This window comes from Artibeus jamaicensis, unplaced genomic scaffold, assembly GCF_021234435.1.
Source record: "Artibeus jamaicensis isolate MK-2021 breed Jamaican fruit bat unplaced genomic scaffold, CSHL_Jam_final scaffold_474, whole genome shotgun sequence".
NCBI classification, from domain to species: domain Eukaryota; kingdom Metazoa; phylum Chordata; class Mammalia; order Chiroptera; family Phyllostomidae; genus Artibeus; species Artibeus jamaicensis.
Genome location: NW_026522046.1, coordinates 24,924,148 through 24,939,962, shown reverse-complemented (window position 1 = coordinate 24,939,962; position 15,815 = coordinate 24,924,148). Strand labels below are relative to the sequence as shown.

Here is a 15,815-nt window from a genome sequence, read left to right as displayed (position 1 = left end):
GGGGAGGGGGCGGGGGTGGAGGGGGGAGGCCAGTCAAACGGCTTTTCCTCCCTGAGAACAGCAGGATAACTGGTTTTCAGGAAGCCAAACCTGAAATAGAAGCAGGAGCCCTTTCATGTAATTGAGGAAGACTTCCCTGTCGCCCTAAACTCTTTCTGGAGGGGGCAAGCCCCATGTTCAGAGTTTTCTGGCCTTTTACTGAAGTCTACAAAACACTCTTCTTGTGCCTTATCCAGCAGTTATTAAACTGCCTACTATGACAGATCTCTGGAACTGACAGCCTCCAGGTGCCCCAGAAGGCTGATGTCTGAGCAACATCGAGAGAGGAGCTGGGTTGTCCAAACAGGTTTCAAAGCAGACGAGTGAAACTGTCTTCCTTATATGGTGAAAAGCGCCCTGTCGCTTTAAGGCCAAGAGACTTGGCTGCAGAAGGTCCCTGGGAAGTTTGCGGGCAGCCCCATCCTGTGTCTGATCCTTGCAGCTGTGCAGGTGAGTTCTAAAACCTCTCCCCAGTTTGCCCTCTAGGATCCCTGTCATCTCGAAGCTGGTTGGAAATGCTGGTATAGAGGGAAAGAGAAGGTCAGGGTCAGTAGAAATGGCGTTGTCTGGAGAAGTTGGAGTTGGAGGAAAAAATAAGGTTACTAGGGAAATACGCAGAAATGCAGCCAATGAAGATGCATGTAACTTCCAGTGGGGAGAAGGCATCAAGGTTACAGAAGTCACTGAGGCATTCCAGGACAGGGCAGGAGATACAAATTCAGCAGGCGAAGAGGAACAGATTCTAGGTAAGACCCTGCAAGGGTTAGTTTAGACTCTGGAGCAAAAGAACCTCATCAAATGCAAGTTTAAACCATAGCTGGGAGGATATAATATCTCTGCAAGTGCTGAAGGCTCTGCAGGAGCTGCAGGGCTGACTGCAGCCGAGAAAGTATGCGTGAATGTTTGCAGTATCTACTGGCATGGAAGGCTGCGGCCTTAACCCTTCATGCAGCCTGGCTGGTTTGCAGGCGGAGTTTGCACAGAGCATGGGGAGGGAGTGGGGGTGCACGTGTGGGGTGTTGCAGTAGGAGACTAAATAAGTAAGATTGTGACTGGAGAAACACATCTCCCCATATCCCCACAGTCCCACCTGCAGAGAAGAGAGCTCTGTAAGCTCGGCAAATTTTGTGTCATCCACAAGAAAGGGCTGGAAGAAATCTCATTTGAGATGATTATTGCTCTGTCATTTATGAATTCAGTTTCCTGACTTCCTTTCTCCCATGGCCTGCAGCCTCCAAAGATATTAATTTGAAATTAACTAATAGAACTTTTTAACAGTTAAAGATGTGCTAGCAGAAGTGTGTGTCTCTGAAAGGCTGAGGTGAATACTGTGAGGGTTGGAATTTTATGGATAGAATAAAGAGGTGGGCGTAGCTAGATGGTCATTTTCCAATGCATCCATAGCCCTTTAACTGAACCCATTCATCAGCTACAGTCAAAAAAGAAGTCTTCCCCAGGAATTTAAAAAGAGAGGTGCCAAATTACTGGGCTTGGGGTCGTCTTCCTCTGGGCTGAGTCTGGGCCATTCATCATTCCAAAGCCAGTGGTTTCTCCACAGTTGTTGTGTGGGGGAGTAAACACAGAGGCGGGATTAAAATTCCTTACATACTCCATGCCTTTAAAATACTCATTCATGTGAGTAGTCAGTAAAGAATTCCTTTTATTATTAACTAACAAGTGCTCTATCCACTTGTTTTCTAAAGGCAGAGTGTTCATGAAAAGGGGTTTTGTTTTATCAACAAGGATTTTTTAGTGCCAGGGCCTCTCTCTTCTCACTTCTGATGGGTGGGCAAAGTGCTGACTGTTGCCTGCTGAATAAGAAGGATCTGTTCTTAACTCTGAAAGTCACGAAGGACTCCACTTGGGCCTTACCCACTCAGACACGCTGATGTCCCGAGCAAAAAAGTAACCCGTGCATTCACAGTCTTGAAGAGAGTAGAGGGCGTGGGTATAACGTTGTTTATTTTCTCTCAAGCTAAATGCAGAAAGCAGCGTCAAATATACTGCCTTTGAGTGTGAATGCTGCCAAGAAAAACAAAACCTCATCCCCAAAGCTTGAAAATCTCAAAAAGTAACACACTGTGATCTTTTATAAGCTAAATTAAGCCATGTAAAAAGAAAAAAGAGAAAGAAAGAGGATGCCCGACTCCCTGGGAAACCCACTCCTAATTATTAACAAGGCTCATTGTTTGGAAGTTCTTCTTAAACCAAACCCACTTCCGCTTATTTTGTGTTCAGAGGCATGAGGAATAATAGTAGGTTGCTTTCCTTTGGTATAAAAATACTCCATATGCTTAAAGAACAATAGTAAACCATCTTAGAATCTCAGTAAAGGTGATCTATCCAAAAAGTAAGTTTAAAAAGCATTTTTAAAGACAGGCATCTCTCGCAAGTGTCCCAATAATAAGCAACGGCTACTTTTCTGTAAAATCTCCTAACACAGCTGTGTTTGAGCACATGATTAGTTTCTGTTGTTCACTTCAGGTCATTTTAAGAGTCAATTTGCCGTACTTGCAACAGGGTTGTGTGTGACACACTTTTAAACTGAACATGTGCTCTTTGCCAGTTTAGGAAGCCGGTGGTAAATTTCAGCAGCAGAAACATTTCATTGGAAGTACAAATCACGGCACATACATCAGCCGGAGATTGAGAGCTGTCATTTTTAGCAAAAGTAAGGGCAGGTCAGTCCCATAGCCCCTCCTCTAGCCATGGATTAGCACTGCTTGTGGGAGGCTGGCGGTTAGAATCCATACTTGGCTTAGCTTTAGGTGGTGAACACATAGTACAATATACAGGTGATATATTATAGAATTCTACACTTGTAACCTGTATAATTTTGTTAACCAATGTCGCCCCAATAAATTCAATAGAAATTTGGAAGAAAAAAAAAGAGAGTCCACAGTTGGTCCTTAAAGCAGCTGTGAGACTCTGGGTTGGTTCCCTCGTGCGTCTGAGCCTCGGTTCTATGGTCTGCCCTCCACAATGATAGTAATAGCCATGCACATGGTATGGGAGGGCGGGGAAGTTGGCAGTGTAGATGCTCAACAATTGTGTTGGATCCTTGTCCTTTAGTAAGAAAAGACTAACCTTGATCTTGTCTACATCCTTTAGAACAATCTTCAAGTATGAATATGCGTCTAAGAAAGCATAAATTAAATTCTACTTCTTTAAAGGTTTTATTTCTTTGTTTTTAGAGGGAGGGGAAGAGAGGGAGATAGGGAGGGAGAGAAACATCAATGTGTGGTTGCCTCTCACACTGCCCCTACTGGGGACTTGGCCCAAAACCCAGGCCTGTGTCCTGAGTGGGAATCAAACCAGTGACCCTTTGGTTTGCATCCCGCACTCAATCCACTGAGCTACTCCAGCCAGGGCTTAATGAAAATTCAAGTTTCTAATTAGATGGAACCAAAGAGAAAGAGATCTCGTTGCAAGGGTTAACTTAGGAAACAAGTTTAAAATCTACTGGGTCATGTGGGGCTTCGGAATTAATAAGTTCTTTTAAAAAAACATTGTTTACCTGCTGACCCCACAGGAAGTCCCTCTGTGTCCTGTCCACTGGCAGAAAGGGTTGTGGGGGTGGGGAGAGCAGGTGGTCTGTACCGAACGAATGGCTTAGAGAAATCCCGGTGGTGTTGCATCTCTTGACACAACTTTTTGTTTTAATTCTATTTTATTGATTATGCTATTACAGTTGCTCCAATTTTTTCTTCTTTGCCCCCCTCGACTTAGTGCTTCCCACTACCTCAGGCAGTCCCCCCACCATTGTTCATGTCCATGGGTCACGCATATAGTTCTTTGGCAGCTCCATTTTCTACACTGTAATTTACATCCCCATGGCTATTCTGTAACTACCTATTTGTACTTCTTAATCCCTTCACCTCTTCACCCATTCCCCACACCCCTCCCATCTGGCAACCATCCAAATGCTCTCTGTATCCTCATGACACAACTTTGACTCACCTTCCTCCCTTCCCCCTTCTCTTCACGTTGAGCTTCTCGGATGTGACTCATTCATGAAGTCACCAAGCTGAGGAAGTTTGAGGAAGTGTCTAGACTAGCTTCTTGCCCTTCAGTCAAAGTGGCACTTGAAACAACCAAAAACAATGCCCACCTACCTCTGCTCAGGGAAAGAACCTTTCAAGTTCAATCTATTATCTTCCTGCACTGGAAGATAATAGGCTTAGGAATGCCCCTAACCCTATGCTAAAAGCCCGCTTTCTCTTCATTTGCTCTGAGTCTGTCCTTTATGTTGTGGCAGATTGCTGTGGGAAGTTGCCGCCAGGGTGGGGGTGCTGATATGGCCACAGCCGCTGTGAGGGGCAGCATGCCTTGTCTCCTCTGTTGAATCCCCTGGTGTGTAGAACTTCTTCTCCCCTGACTTCGCCACCTCTATTCTCCTTCCCCCACCCCCACTCTGATGCAGGAATCCCCAAGCTAGAGAGAGCTTGCCTCAGAATTACCTGGAGGGTTTATTGATACAGTGCTGGGACCCATCCCCAGAGTTTCTGATCTGTAGGACTGGGCTGGGGCCTGGATATTTGCAATTTGTAACAAGTTCACAGGGGGTCTGGGGACCCCACTTTGGGAACCACTCCTCTGATCCCACAATCAGTCTCACTCATCCCCTGCATTCTGCGGGTGAAATAGAGCTTCTCCTCCCCACAGTTGTATGTTCCGTGTCCACTGAGTTCTAATCGTAACGAGCATTGTGCTGAACAACCTTACATACATTATTTATATTTTCCCCAATAACCCTGCAAGTTTGGTATCATGAAACTAAAAAGGGTAAGTAACTAAGATCTTACAAGTGATAAGGGGCAGATAGGGTATTTAGATGCAGACTTATCTGGAAAGATGTGCTCTTTCCACTATTCCAGGGCTGGCAAATAGGTGTTTAACTTGCACATCGACTCTGATTTATGGGTAGCAGCTGCCTGGCGCTCTGGGGGGAGAAGTCCCAGATGGAATGAGTGCTCAGCATGGGGGAGTTCTGGAAATGGCAGGCTGTACCCGCTGGAAGTGTGGACAAGGAGAGTGGCAGCGTGGGTGCCATGGATTTACGGTCCCCACACAGCACCCTGTTCACAGACCAGGTTTCGTAGGCTACTAGAATCAGATGAGAGGTGGGTATTCAAATTTGTTCCATAGGGGACAATAAAATGTATTTACTTTTCCTCCCCATTCTCTGAAGGGTACACCTAAGTTTCTGAGCCTAGGTTTGAGAAGGTATCATAACCTATAAAGTAATAAAATAAAATGAAACTGGTAGATAAGTAGTAGTAGTCACTAAGGACATTTAGCCTTAAAATGGAGCAGACAAGAGAATTACATTAATGATAGACTTTGTATGTTATATGTCTTTCAGTGTGACCTAGCTAGTAGACTGCCTTATTCTGAAACAATGCACCGTATCTTAATGAGGAGGAGATGGCAATTCCAGTTTGCTTCCTCCATCCACCATGAACATTCAGGGCGGGATTTTTCACTTTTAAGGTCTTCATACTTTATCTGAAAATTGAGTTTGAAAATGCTTTTCTGCTTCTTCCTAACGTTTGTTATGTATGTGATTAAATGACTTATAATTTAATGGCATCTATTATTTAATCAACAAATGTTTTAAAAATGTATCCCCAGGCACTGGGAACATAGTAGCAAACAAAACAGACTACTGTCATGGCGCTTACATTCTAGGGAGGGGCAGATAACTAATCAGTGACCAAATAGAGAAGAAAACAGTGTATAGTGATGAATGTGTGTAGAGAGACTGACTGTATATGTGTGTGTGTGAGTGTGTGTGAGTGTGTGTGTATTGCTATTTTAGATGGGTGGTCAGGGAAGGCCTTTCCCAGGAGGTGACATTTAAGCTAAGACTTGAATGTGAAAAAAGAGCCAAACAGGGTGGTCTGGGATAGCAGTGGTCCAGGCAGAGAGAACAGCCTGTGCCCAAATCCTGAGGCTGACGTAGGCAGGGGCCAGATCTTGTAGACTGGTAGGAATTTTCAAGTGGGGGCGATGAGCCCCTCGCCCCTGCCTAGAGGGTGTTTGGAGATGTGCAGGTGGTAATGCAGCTGCGAAATGCTGGAGTCGAGGACAGAACGCTATTGGCTTTTCGGGGACGGGGACCAGGGATACTGAGCATCTGGCACTTGCTTTGGATGGACACACCCCAGACTTGTCCTACTCATACTGCCCTGCAGATACTATCTCTTGAGAAATCCTAAGAGCTTTTGAGGCTAGGGTGAGGAGTTTGAATTTTATCCTAGGAGTGGAAAGCTGTTTGGGAGTTGCAGGCTTTAAGAGATTACTTCAGCTGCTGAGTGGAGAGCAAACTGTAAAAGAATGAAAGTAAAATAAAAAAACAGGGAAATTCAGCAGGCAGCTGTTTCAGAAGTCCAGCGTGGAGATGATGGTGGCCTGGATAGGCGGAATAATGATGAAGGTTTTGAGAAGTATTTCTACCTTTAAGAAGAAGTCTGCTAGATAAATATAATGTGTTGTTTTCCACGACATCCCTATGTTACCGTTTTTTTCCTCAAAAAATTTTTCAGTTTCAGAATCCACTGGTTTCCTTGGTATTCACTTAAGAGATTCTTCTCAGCAGCAAATTACAGAAGACTTTGCTCTTGCAAATGCAAGCCCTTACTTATCCTTGCTCTTTAACCTCGAAGATCTATGTGCATTTCAAGTTGTTCATAGCTTAGGAAGGTAATCTATTTGATTTGGGCTTGTAAAAGAGATAAAATTACATGTGCTTCTGAATAATAATATGTGATTTCTCTCTCTGAAGGGTCAATAGGAATTAGTCTACACAGATCATTTTACAAAACCAGTGCTTAGTCACGGGAATAGCAGGGACCAAGTCCACATTTATTCTGCTGAGAGAGGAACATTAGGTGAACATTGAAATCTCTTGAAGGGATTGCAGGCATTTCAGGATGAATTTTATTTAAGCATTGAAGCCTTGCAGATAGTGTTCAGGTGTGTCAGACCCTCCCCCACCAAGGCCATTCAGTTTCCAAATATTAGAGAATCCCCTCACTGCTGTCTTCTTTCTCTTTATAACTACCACTTCTTCCTGCACCCCCACAGGAAGTGCTCCCCAGACTGTGCTCAGAGCTCACCTGCAGAAGAAGCCACTTCTTATATACCTGGGGGGAGGAGCATTCTGCTCCCACCCCAGCCTCACTGAGCTGAAGTGGGTGGGGCAGGAGAAGAAGAAAGAAAAGGCAGGTGGCTTCAGGCCATCCCCACACTGGTGGATGGTTCCACTGAATATGGAACTCAGGAAGAGGGTCTTCCCACTTTAATCTTGTATCCTGAGAGCAGAGGGGATCAGACGCCAAAGGAACACTGGGGACAGGATGCGGGTGAGGCCACACACCTCAGCATCCAACTAGAGCTGAAGGAATTGGGTACTCACCCATCCACATCCTACCTTCCAACTTCTAGTTGAAACTGACGTAGAGGAATGGAAAAAGTTTTTTAAATGTGTCACCTAATCTACATAAACCAAACTTTCAAGAATATAAAAGGCAAGTTGTCTCATTTAACTATAGCAACCAGAGGAGAGGAGGCTCTGCCTTCATCTTTGGGCACAGGTGTGGTCCTGCAAGAGGCAGGCTGCTTCACTGCCCAGTGCAAAAGGAGGACCAGAAGCAGGTATTAGACAGAAAGAGCATTTAGAAGTCCTGTCCCAGCTACCGAGTAGTCATGCAAATTTGGACAAGGTCACCTTCTCGAGCTTCAGAAATAGAGTTGATCAAACGTTCTTTGAGGCTTTAATTCCTAATGCAGCTCAAGATCTTCACTGCCCCCCAAAGCCCCTCATAAACCAAACCATCCACCTTGAGCAACTCTTATTTCTCTCTCTTGCTCTGAATTTATAACTGTCTTCACGCCACCCCCTGGCTCTGGAAACACTGCCATCAGCGCCCTAGAACACCACTGCGGTTCCTTCTCTGCAGCTCTCTCTCCCTCTACCAGCTCTTAAGCTTCCCGGAAAGGAGGTACCAATGCCAGTTTTTTTCTTTGGCTCTTGGGGCTTAGCCTGCTCCCTGACACTTACTGGGTTTACTGCACACTTTGATGTCCAGCAAATGCTTGTTGTTGGATGAATGTGTGGGGAAGATACAAAAATAGAGAAGAAGAAGACCAAGCAATTCAAAGCTTAAGAGCCTACTTTTGTTAAAAGCCATACATTCTACTTCTGCCCATAAGATCCTGGGCTTCTTAGGAAGAGAGAGAAAGAGAGAGAGACAGAGAGACAGAGACAGACAGAGAGAGAGAGAGAGAGAGAGAGAGAGAGAAAGGAGGAATTGTAGATATTATAGTAATAATTTTCCAATATCACTGTTTTGACCATACTGTGTCTCTACTGAGTCAGTTTCACAGACTCTCAGAAATACTAGTTTTACCTAGTTTTTATGAAATGTCTTGTATTTGTAAAGAGCTAGTATAAAACTGCTGAACAGAAATTTCCAGATCCCTTACTCTGTGACTTGATGCCTCCTTCAGCTGCTCCCGAGGTCAGGGGGAACCCAAATCAGAAAGTTTAACACTGACCACATATTGTCTTCTGAAGCCTTGATCCTTTCACTTATTTAAAATTCATAACCACCATGGCCTCATAATTAGAATTGCTGAAGAGCCCAGGGAAGGCCTTGTGGGAGGAGCCCCTTCGCCTGTCTAGCCAAGTTACCAAAAATAGTAAAACCTTGCTGGTGAGATGCTGGGAAGAAGGGAGGGAGCGGGGACTAACAGCAGAGGTGGCCCGCAATGGGACAAATCCAATCCTGGTCCAGTTCCCAGAGTCTGGATTTGAGAGGACTGAGATAGGACACGGCACCAAAACTTCTGGGCAGTGGCCAATGGCCAAACATTTGATGAGCTTTAGCCTAATCAAATGCGACAGTGATTTCAGCCTCAAGAAAGGGGTCAAAAGGTGAAGGGAAATGCAGTTGATTGTGCCTCTTCCCTGACCAGCCCCTCCACTGAAACCATGCTGCCGGGAGGGCCACCGGAGCCCGGGGCAGAGACACACTCCCCGCCAAAGTGCGTGATCACCAGGGGTCTCCCTGAGGGGGACTGAGCCAGCATTTCTTCCAAAACATTGTCTGCAAGGCAGACAGTAAAACACGTCTCCAGCTTCATACACCCTGTGTGTGGGTCTTCCACCCATTTGTCTGACCCCTATTTGCAACCTGAGTACCCAGTATCATGAACTCCATTAATTTTACTTTTTTGTCCACTGTGAAAAGAAGCAAACCTCTTTGTCCCTTATTAGTACTGTCCTGCAGGCAGGGAGAGACACCATCACGGAGCTGTAAGTTTAATGACAATAATAAACATTATTCAAACCAAAAAGAGCTGGGCTTTGGTGAGCTTCATGGGGTCCAATCTAAGGGGCACAAAAGGGGAAGGCTCTGGGAGGTGCACAGACTTTGTCACAGGGGCTGGTGGGGAAGTCACATCTTTGCTGGTACAGATTGTTGTCTAGGGTGTGAGCTTGCCGGAGGGGCTGGGGCAGCTTAACCACCACCACCACCACCACCACCTCACCTCCCCCACCCCCACCCATGCAGGCCTCTTGGCCAAACAGAATGGATACTGAGGCAGCAATACCATGGAGTAGCTTTCGACAACACCTTATAGCAAAACTATAAGGAAAAGGGAGGGGTTAAGCTAAATTCTAGGGTAACACTCGGTTGGAAGAGACAGGCCGAGAGAGAAGTGTGACCAGGGTGGAACACAGAAGGATTTCAAGGCACCAGAATAATCTGACTTAAAATGGAGGGGTAGGAAATGCTGATAATCATTTTGTCGTTCTTTAAGCTGTGTGTCTGCTTTTGATGCCCTGCTTTGTGTCTGTGCTATATTTTAAAATAAAAAGATGAATTTTACCCCTTCCAAAACAATAAGGACCCAAGGTCTGAGAGCAACTGATCGAGAACTAAAGAAGCCGCCGAAACCACATCAGTAAGACCTTAATGAAAAGCTAAATCACGAAGCAGGAGCCACAGAAGCAGCACAGATCGCTCCGTGAAGCTCCATCTCTCTCCGTCTCCCTTCCCCTGGCCTCGCTTTATCTCCCGGCCTTCACCGGTAAAATTGTTGCTGAGTGGAAAAAATTTTGTGGGAGTGAGGAGAGTCAGAACTTATCTATGAATTACACTCGAGAGAAAATAATTTTCACCCCCCATTCCCCGCCCCGTCCTGCTCGTCAGGGCAGGACTGGGCAGGACTGACTGAGCACACTTTCTCTTCCCCAAGTGGAAAAGTTAAAAATAAAGCCTCCTCCCTGGAAGCAGGGGTTCTCGTGCCAGAGGCCTGGGTGACACTAGAGTGTGTGCAGTAGGGCGGTTGTGCAAGCCGTGCTGGGTGAGTGCCTCGCCTCACCCTCGCCGGCCCCTCCTGGTGCTGATCTCTGTCCTGGGCTCTCCGTTTTGCTCTGTGCGCCAGCTCGGTATTTCTTTTTTGCTTCACTCTTTACATGCCTCAAATCGCTCATCTTTTCCCTGAGCTCTCGCGTAGCCAAGTTGCCTGTATGTGGTTCCTTTGATCTTTCTGTTAAAATCAATCTCTCCTTCTAATTATTTTCTGTTCCACTTCTTTGAACCCCTTCCAATTGTCTCCATTTCTCAAGGAGCCAGGTGTTGAATAAAGCATCTGGGCGAAGTTCAGGCAGAATCAGGTAGAGGCAGCTACTTGCCCCCGGGTCTTTGCTGCCTCTTCTTTAAGCAGCAGAGGTGTTTCACTAAAAGCACGTGACCAGCTGGAGGCCAGAACAGCGCCCTGCCTTGGGGGGGGGGGGGGGGGGGCAGTAAGTACTGAATGAAAGAACTAATCGGAGTCTCTTTTAAATGGTCTGGACTATATTATAATTTACACTTAGTTTGCTTCCCCGTCTTACCATCAGCTTAGGTCTCTTTCTGCTTTCAGGCTTTTCTTTCTGGTTGAATAATTATTTCATAGCTTATTTCTTTGATGCTTTAGTTTACACATTTTTTAATTAAATTTTCTTGTTTCTTGATCATATATTTAATCTCATTAGTTTAATTCATGTCATAGGATTTTGCTAGTAACCTTGTTTACCAGATTAGCATTATTTATAAATTATTCTATGCTGTCCTTTCTCCCAATAACTGATAATCATGTTCATATTGTCTTACTTTTAATTTCTCTTTATTAGAGAGTAGATTTTGCTTCTATATTCATTAATTTTCAGTGTTTTTCTAAGTAGCCAGAGCACAAGGTTCATCATATTCTGTGTTCCTGACCTGGGTTTGCGTTGAGGATAAAGACCATTGTCCTAAAATGATGTGATGTCTAGGACTTGCTTGAAAATAACCTAGTGGGAGGATGGGGGGAGTAACGGGGATGTAGGCGAAATAAGGTTATCATGGGTGGGTCCTTGCCAGAGCTTCAGCATGGGTACATGGGTGTTCCATGTAGTATTCAATCATATAAATGTTTGAAGTATTTCTATAATGGAAAGTTATTTTTTAAAACAAAAAAGAAACACACAGATATAAAGTTGATCGTATGAATTATCTTAGGACTTAGACAAAGGGAATTCCTTCATCATCCTCCAGTTATCCTTGACCTTGTCATTCATTAGTGGCTCAGCCACTCCTCTGCATTCGCTGCACAGCTTAGCCCTTGCTCCTCCTCTTCTCTTCTTCCCAAACTCTTTCCTCACCTGGAAATTTTACTGAGTCAATGTGTGGTTGGTCCAGTGCCTCCTACCCGCAATGCTAATTGCCCGCACTTTCGCTTCCTCCCAGCAGCCCATTCTCCCTTGAGTAGACTTTAGACCATGTTTAAAATGATGTGGGTTTCTATTGCTGACTGTCTAGCACTGTGGCCAAGACCTTCAGTTATGTTTTGTTACAGTATTTACTTTTTCTCAGTATTGGTCAACACATAAAACATATGATATATATATAAAATCCAGCCATTTCTGGCTTGAAATCCTTCAGGTCTCTCCATCAATTTCAAGTTCAATTCAAGTTTAGTATCCTTCACATCCAGTTCTTGCCTTCTTACCATTTCCAGCCTCTTTCCCTGCTATCCTCGGATATTCCCTCTCCTTTCCAGCTCTACTGCTTCCTTCATTTGTAGATAACAAGCCACGCTTTCTCACACCTCCAAACACTTGACCATACTGTTCCCTAAGATTGGAATGACCTTCTGTCATTCTGCTCCTGGGGGACTTCAGCAACTTTTGTTTATAACCTCAAGACTCAATTCAAACATCACTCCCTTTGGAAGGCTTCCCTGAGCTGTCTACATGGAGTTAACTGTCCCCTCCTATACTTTTCTTCATAGCACTCTCAGACTCGACCCATCCTAATACTTTGAAAGCCAATTGCAATCAGTGACATTCTTTGTTTCCTTTCTAGACCATGAGCTCTTGGACCAAGTTCAATTCTTCCTTCCCAGAACCCAACCCAGTACCTGACAAGTAGTAGGTATTTGAATGAATGAGTAACTGAGTGAACAGAGAAATGGAGAAATGAATGTTGTTAACTCCTTAAGACAGTATGCCCCTCCCCAAGGGCCTTCTCCACAGAACTGGGTCTGTACCCTTGGACTTGGGCAGCCCCTCCAGTTGCCTCCTAACTACCTCCTCAACCCATCTGACCCATCTCGCCCTAGCTATAACCGGATTGCCCCTGTCACTACTAAGTCCGTCCGACTTGGTGTTTCACCCAGACACATGTTTTCCAGAGTGTGATGGATGCACAGTAATTTTTAGGTGATAAACAAACATCATACAGCCTTGTGTTTATATTCACATAATTCAGTAGGGGGAAGGGAATGAACACATAAAAACTGTGATTTCACTGAGAATACTTCCCAGGATGAGACAAACACAGGAAGTGCCATGGTAATCGACCTTACCCAGACCTTGCAGATCAGAGTCAGGGTGCTCAGGCATACTCATCAATGTTCCGAGCCCTCTGGGACGGAACCCTCAGCCGTGCCCATTCGAGCAGAGCCAGGAATCACACCAACAGGGAAGGACTCCCACACTGAAGTCCTCGGGCACCTCTGTTACATTCAGTGATATGTTGAAATGTCACTTCCAGAAGTTGCTTTAAATGTGTATAAACACCTAAATATAACAGTTAAAATAGTTAAATGTTTTTTGAGTTGACCAACCACATCCTCATGTGAGTCCAGTTAGTGTGGATTATACAGAAACTGACAGATTTGTCTCTGATGTGGATCCTCATCTTTGTCTAAAACTATCCATTAGAATATCTAGTTATTTTCATTAAAAAGCTCCATTTTCTCAATAAGAAACTTTTGTTCAACCATTTATTTTATAAGCTAACTTGATTTATTCTATTTTATGTGGCATTTTTATTTTATATTTAAAAATTTTAAGAACATTGTATTTATAGAATTTACTATATTTTATCAAACCTAACATACCACTGATACGTAAAACATAACTACTGTATGTGCTACTAAGAGTGACAGAGATGTTGCCAATTATAATTACAAGATGACATTGATTCAAAAACACATCCCAATTTCAGGGGTGTGAAAATTATTTTTTAAAGTATGTCCTAATTGCCCCAGCTGGTGCGATGCAATGGATTGCATGCCAACCTGTGAACCGAAAGGTCACCGATTTGATTCCCATTCAGGGCACATGCCTGGGTTGCAGGCTAGTTCCTAGCAAGGGACACACGAAAAGCAATCATACATTGATATTTCTCTCCCTCTCTCCTTCCCTTCCCCCTCTGTCTAAAAATAAATAATTTTAAAAAAGAAAAGTATGCCCTAAAATTGATGAAATGCAGCAGGTGCACACTTCACTTCTGTTTTAGCAGATAATACTTATATTCCATTGATCGTAGTGGTATAAAGTTTCCCTTTTGAATGAATTTCATTTTAGAATGAGTTGATGTAAAGAAAGGTATTATGAAAATAGGAGCAGAGGTGGAATACAGTGTGGGAAAACCCTGGAGGTGGCCAGAGGATTGCGACTTGGCCTCACTGCCCCTTGGCCCAACCTGCAGGCTCAGGGCACCCCACCGCCCTCCTGCACGGTGCCCAGATCCCACCTGAGGCAGAGCCCCTCTCCCCGCTGCACAAAGGAGAGGGGGTTGGGCAGTTACACCTATGCTCAGGCTGAAGAAGGTGGCTATGCTTCACTGAAGTCATTTCGTGACGGTGAAAAGAAATTCCTACAAATTAGACTCAAGATAGGTATTAGAATACTCTGGGCTTGCCTCTATTTAAATTAAAGCATACTCAGAATTTTCTATGTTGTTGTTGTTGTTTTTAACTCATTCTCTAAGAAGTAAAGAAAGAAAAAGGACATTTTAGTCTCTGTTGCTGGGTAATTTATTTACTAAACAGTAGTTTCAGGGATTATCAAACCAAAGAATGATCTACTACATTTTCCATGACAGATTCTGCCACTTGAAAATAATTATGTATAACCTGAAGCAAAATGTATTTCACTGAGAAAGTACCGAAGTGTCTAATTTCCTGCTTCCAGAGTAGGAAAAGTGAAGAGAGAATTATTTTAGATGGAGCTGGGAAAAACTGCCGAGTTTCCGTTGCGAAATGCCGAGCTTTTGTGCACCATCTCGCGGCCGCTGGGCCGGTTTGCGTGCCCCGCGCACGCAGCTCCCCGCTGTGCGAGGTCCAGTTTTGGACCACCGGGCTCTGTGCGCCTGGTCTCCCCGAGAGCCAGGCAGACCCTTTGATTTACTCAGGGCTTATGCTTGAAGGTTACTGTGAATCATTAACCAAAATGGGAGGTCACAGGTCCTACAAGCTCCCGTGCTTGCAAAGTCTGTTTTTGCAAACTTAATTTTGAAGGTTTTAATGTAGGTGTAATTGAGAAGATAAACTAAACACACCGGAGTCAGCAAATATTCACGTCATATTAAGTATCGATAAACCAGTTGCGGCATAATAAAATGGAAAGGTCTTATAAAAGATTATTTATGGGCTATTAGTTACTGGTATAATGTAAAATATATAATCAGTAATAATTATCCAAATTAATAATATTGGAGACGCAGCCGTTTCCACTCACTAGTACTAAGAATACCAGCAATGATTCTATATTGTAAAGCCAACTGAAAGCTAAGCCTCTTGCAAGTCCTTTTTTATCCTTATGAATGATTTTTGTTTATCGAAACATCGTTGCCTATTTTACAAGAACCATTCCCTGGTATTCATAAAAGTTATTGCTATCATACACTAAGTTTTGAAGTGTATTCATAGATTAGAAGAAAATTGTAAGTGTAACCTGGCTCACCATCCTTTCTCCGAGCAGACGCAGTAGTCAGAATATATTTGGGAAGTAGACTCCCGGGGACTTGGAGTCTTATGTAAGGTCCTTAGAAGTGGAGTCTGCAACAGGGATTTGAGTGCATGTGGTTTAGTGGGGGATAAACAGGTAGGGAAGTGAGGCAGTTAGAGCAAGAAAGGGAAATGCCAGGCAGTGTATTGATTAGAGGGTCTGTCCTTCGCCTGCCGGAGGCAGAGGGATACATTGCACCATAGGAGACAGCTGTGAGCTTAGAGGGCCAACGCGAAGAGCAGCTGCGGGTGGGCGTAGCTGCCAGAACAGGAATCTGCTCTGAGCGCTTCCAGCACCGAGTACATTTGGCGATGGAGCGGTGAGCAGTGGGCGCGTGGAGAGGAAACGCAGAGGCGGGGACAAGGCGGCTCCCAGGTTCCCGGCGTGAACAAGTGAATAGGTTCTTGTATATAACAACGCTTCCTTCATAATACCAAAACTG

The 15,815-nt window shown here is 44.4% G+C and overlaps 1 protein-coding gene across 2 annotated transcripts in view; it reads left to right on the top strand.

The window, feature by feature from the left end:
• The window catches only part of LOC119035119 (schwannomin-interacting protein 1), a 643,607-nt gene that overhangs the window by 492,856 nt on the left and 134,936 nt on the right, over positions 1-15,815 (top strand). Inside the window, exon 1 of one of the 2 annotated variants that reach the window (XM_037126366.2) lies at positions 461-489. The exons of the other annotated variant lie outside the window; for it this stretch is intronic. The gene's annotated coding sequence lies outside the window, so the exon portion shown is untranslated. Of the gene's footprint in view, positions 1-460; positions 490-15,815 lie in introns of those variants that run through there. 2 annotated transcript variants of the gene reach the window in all.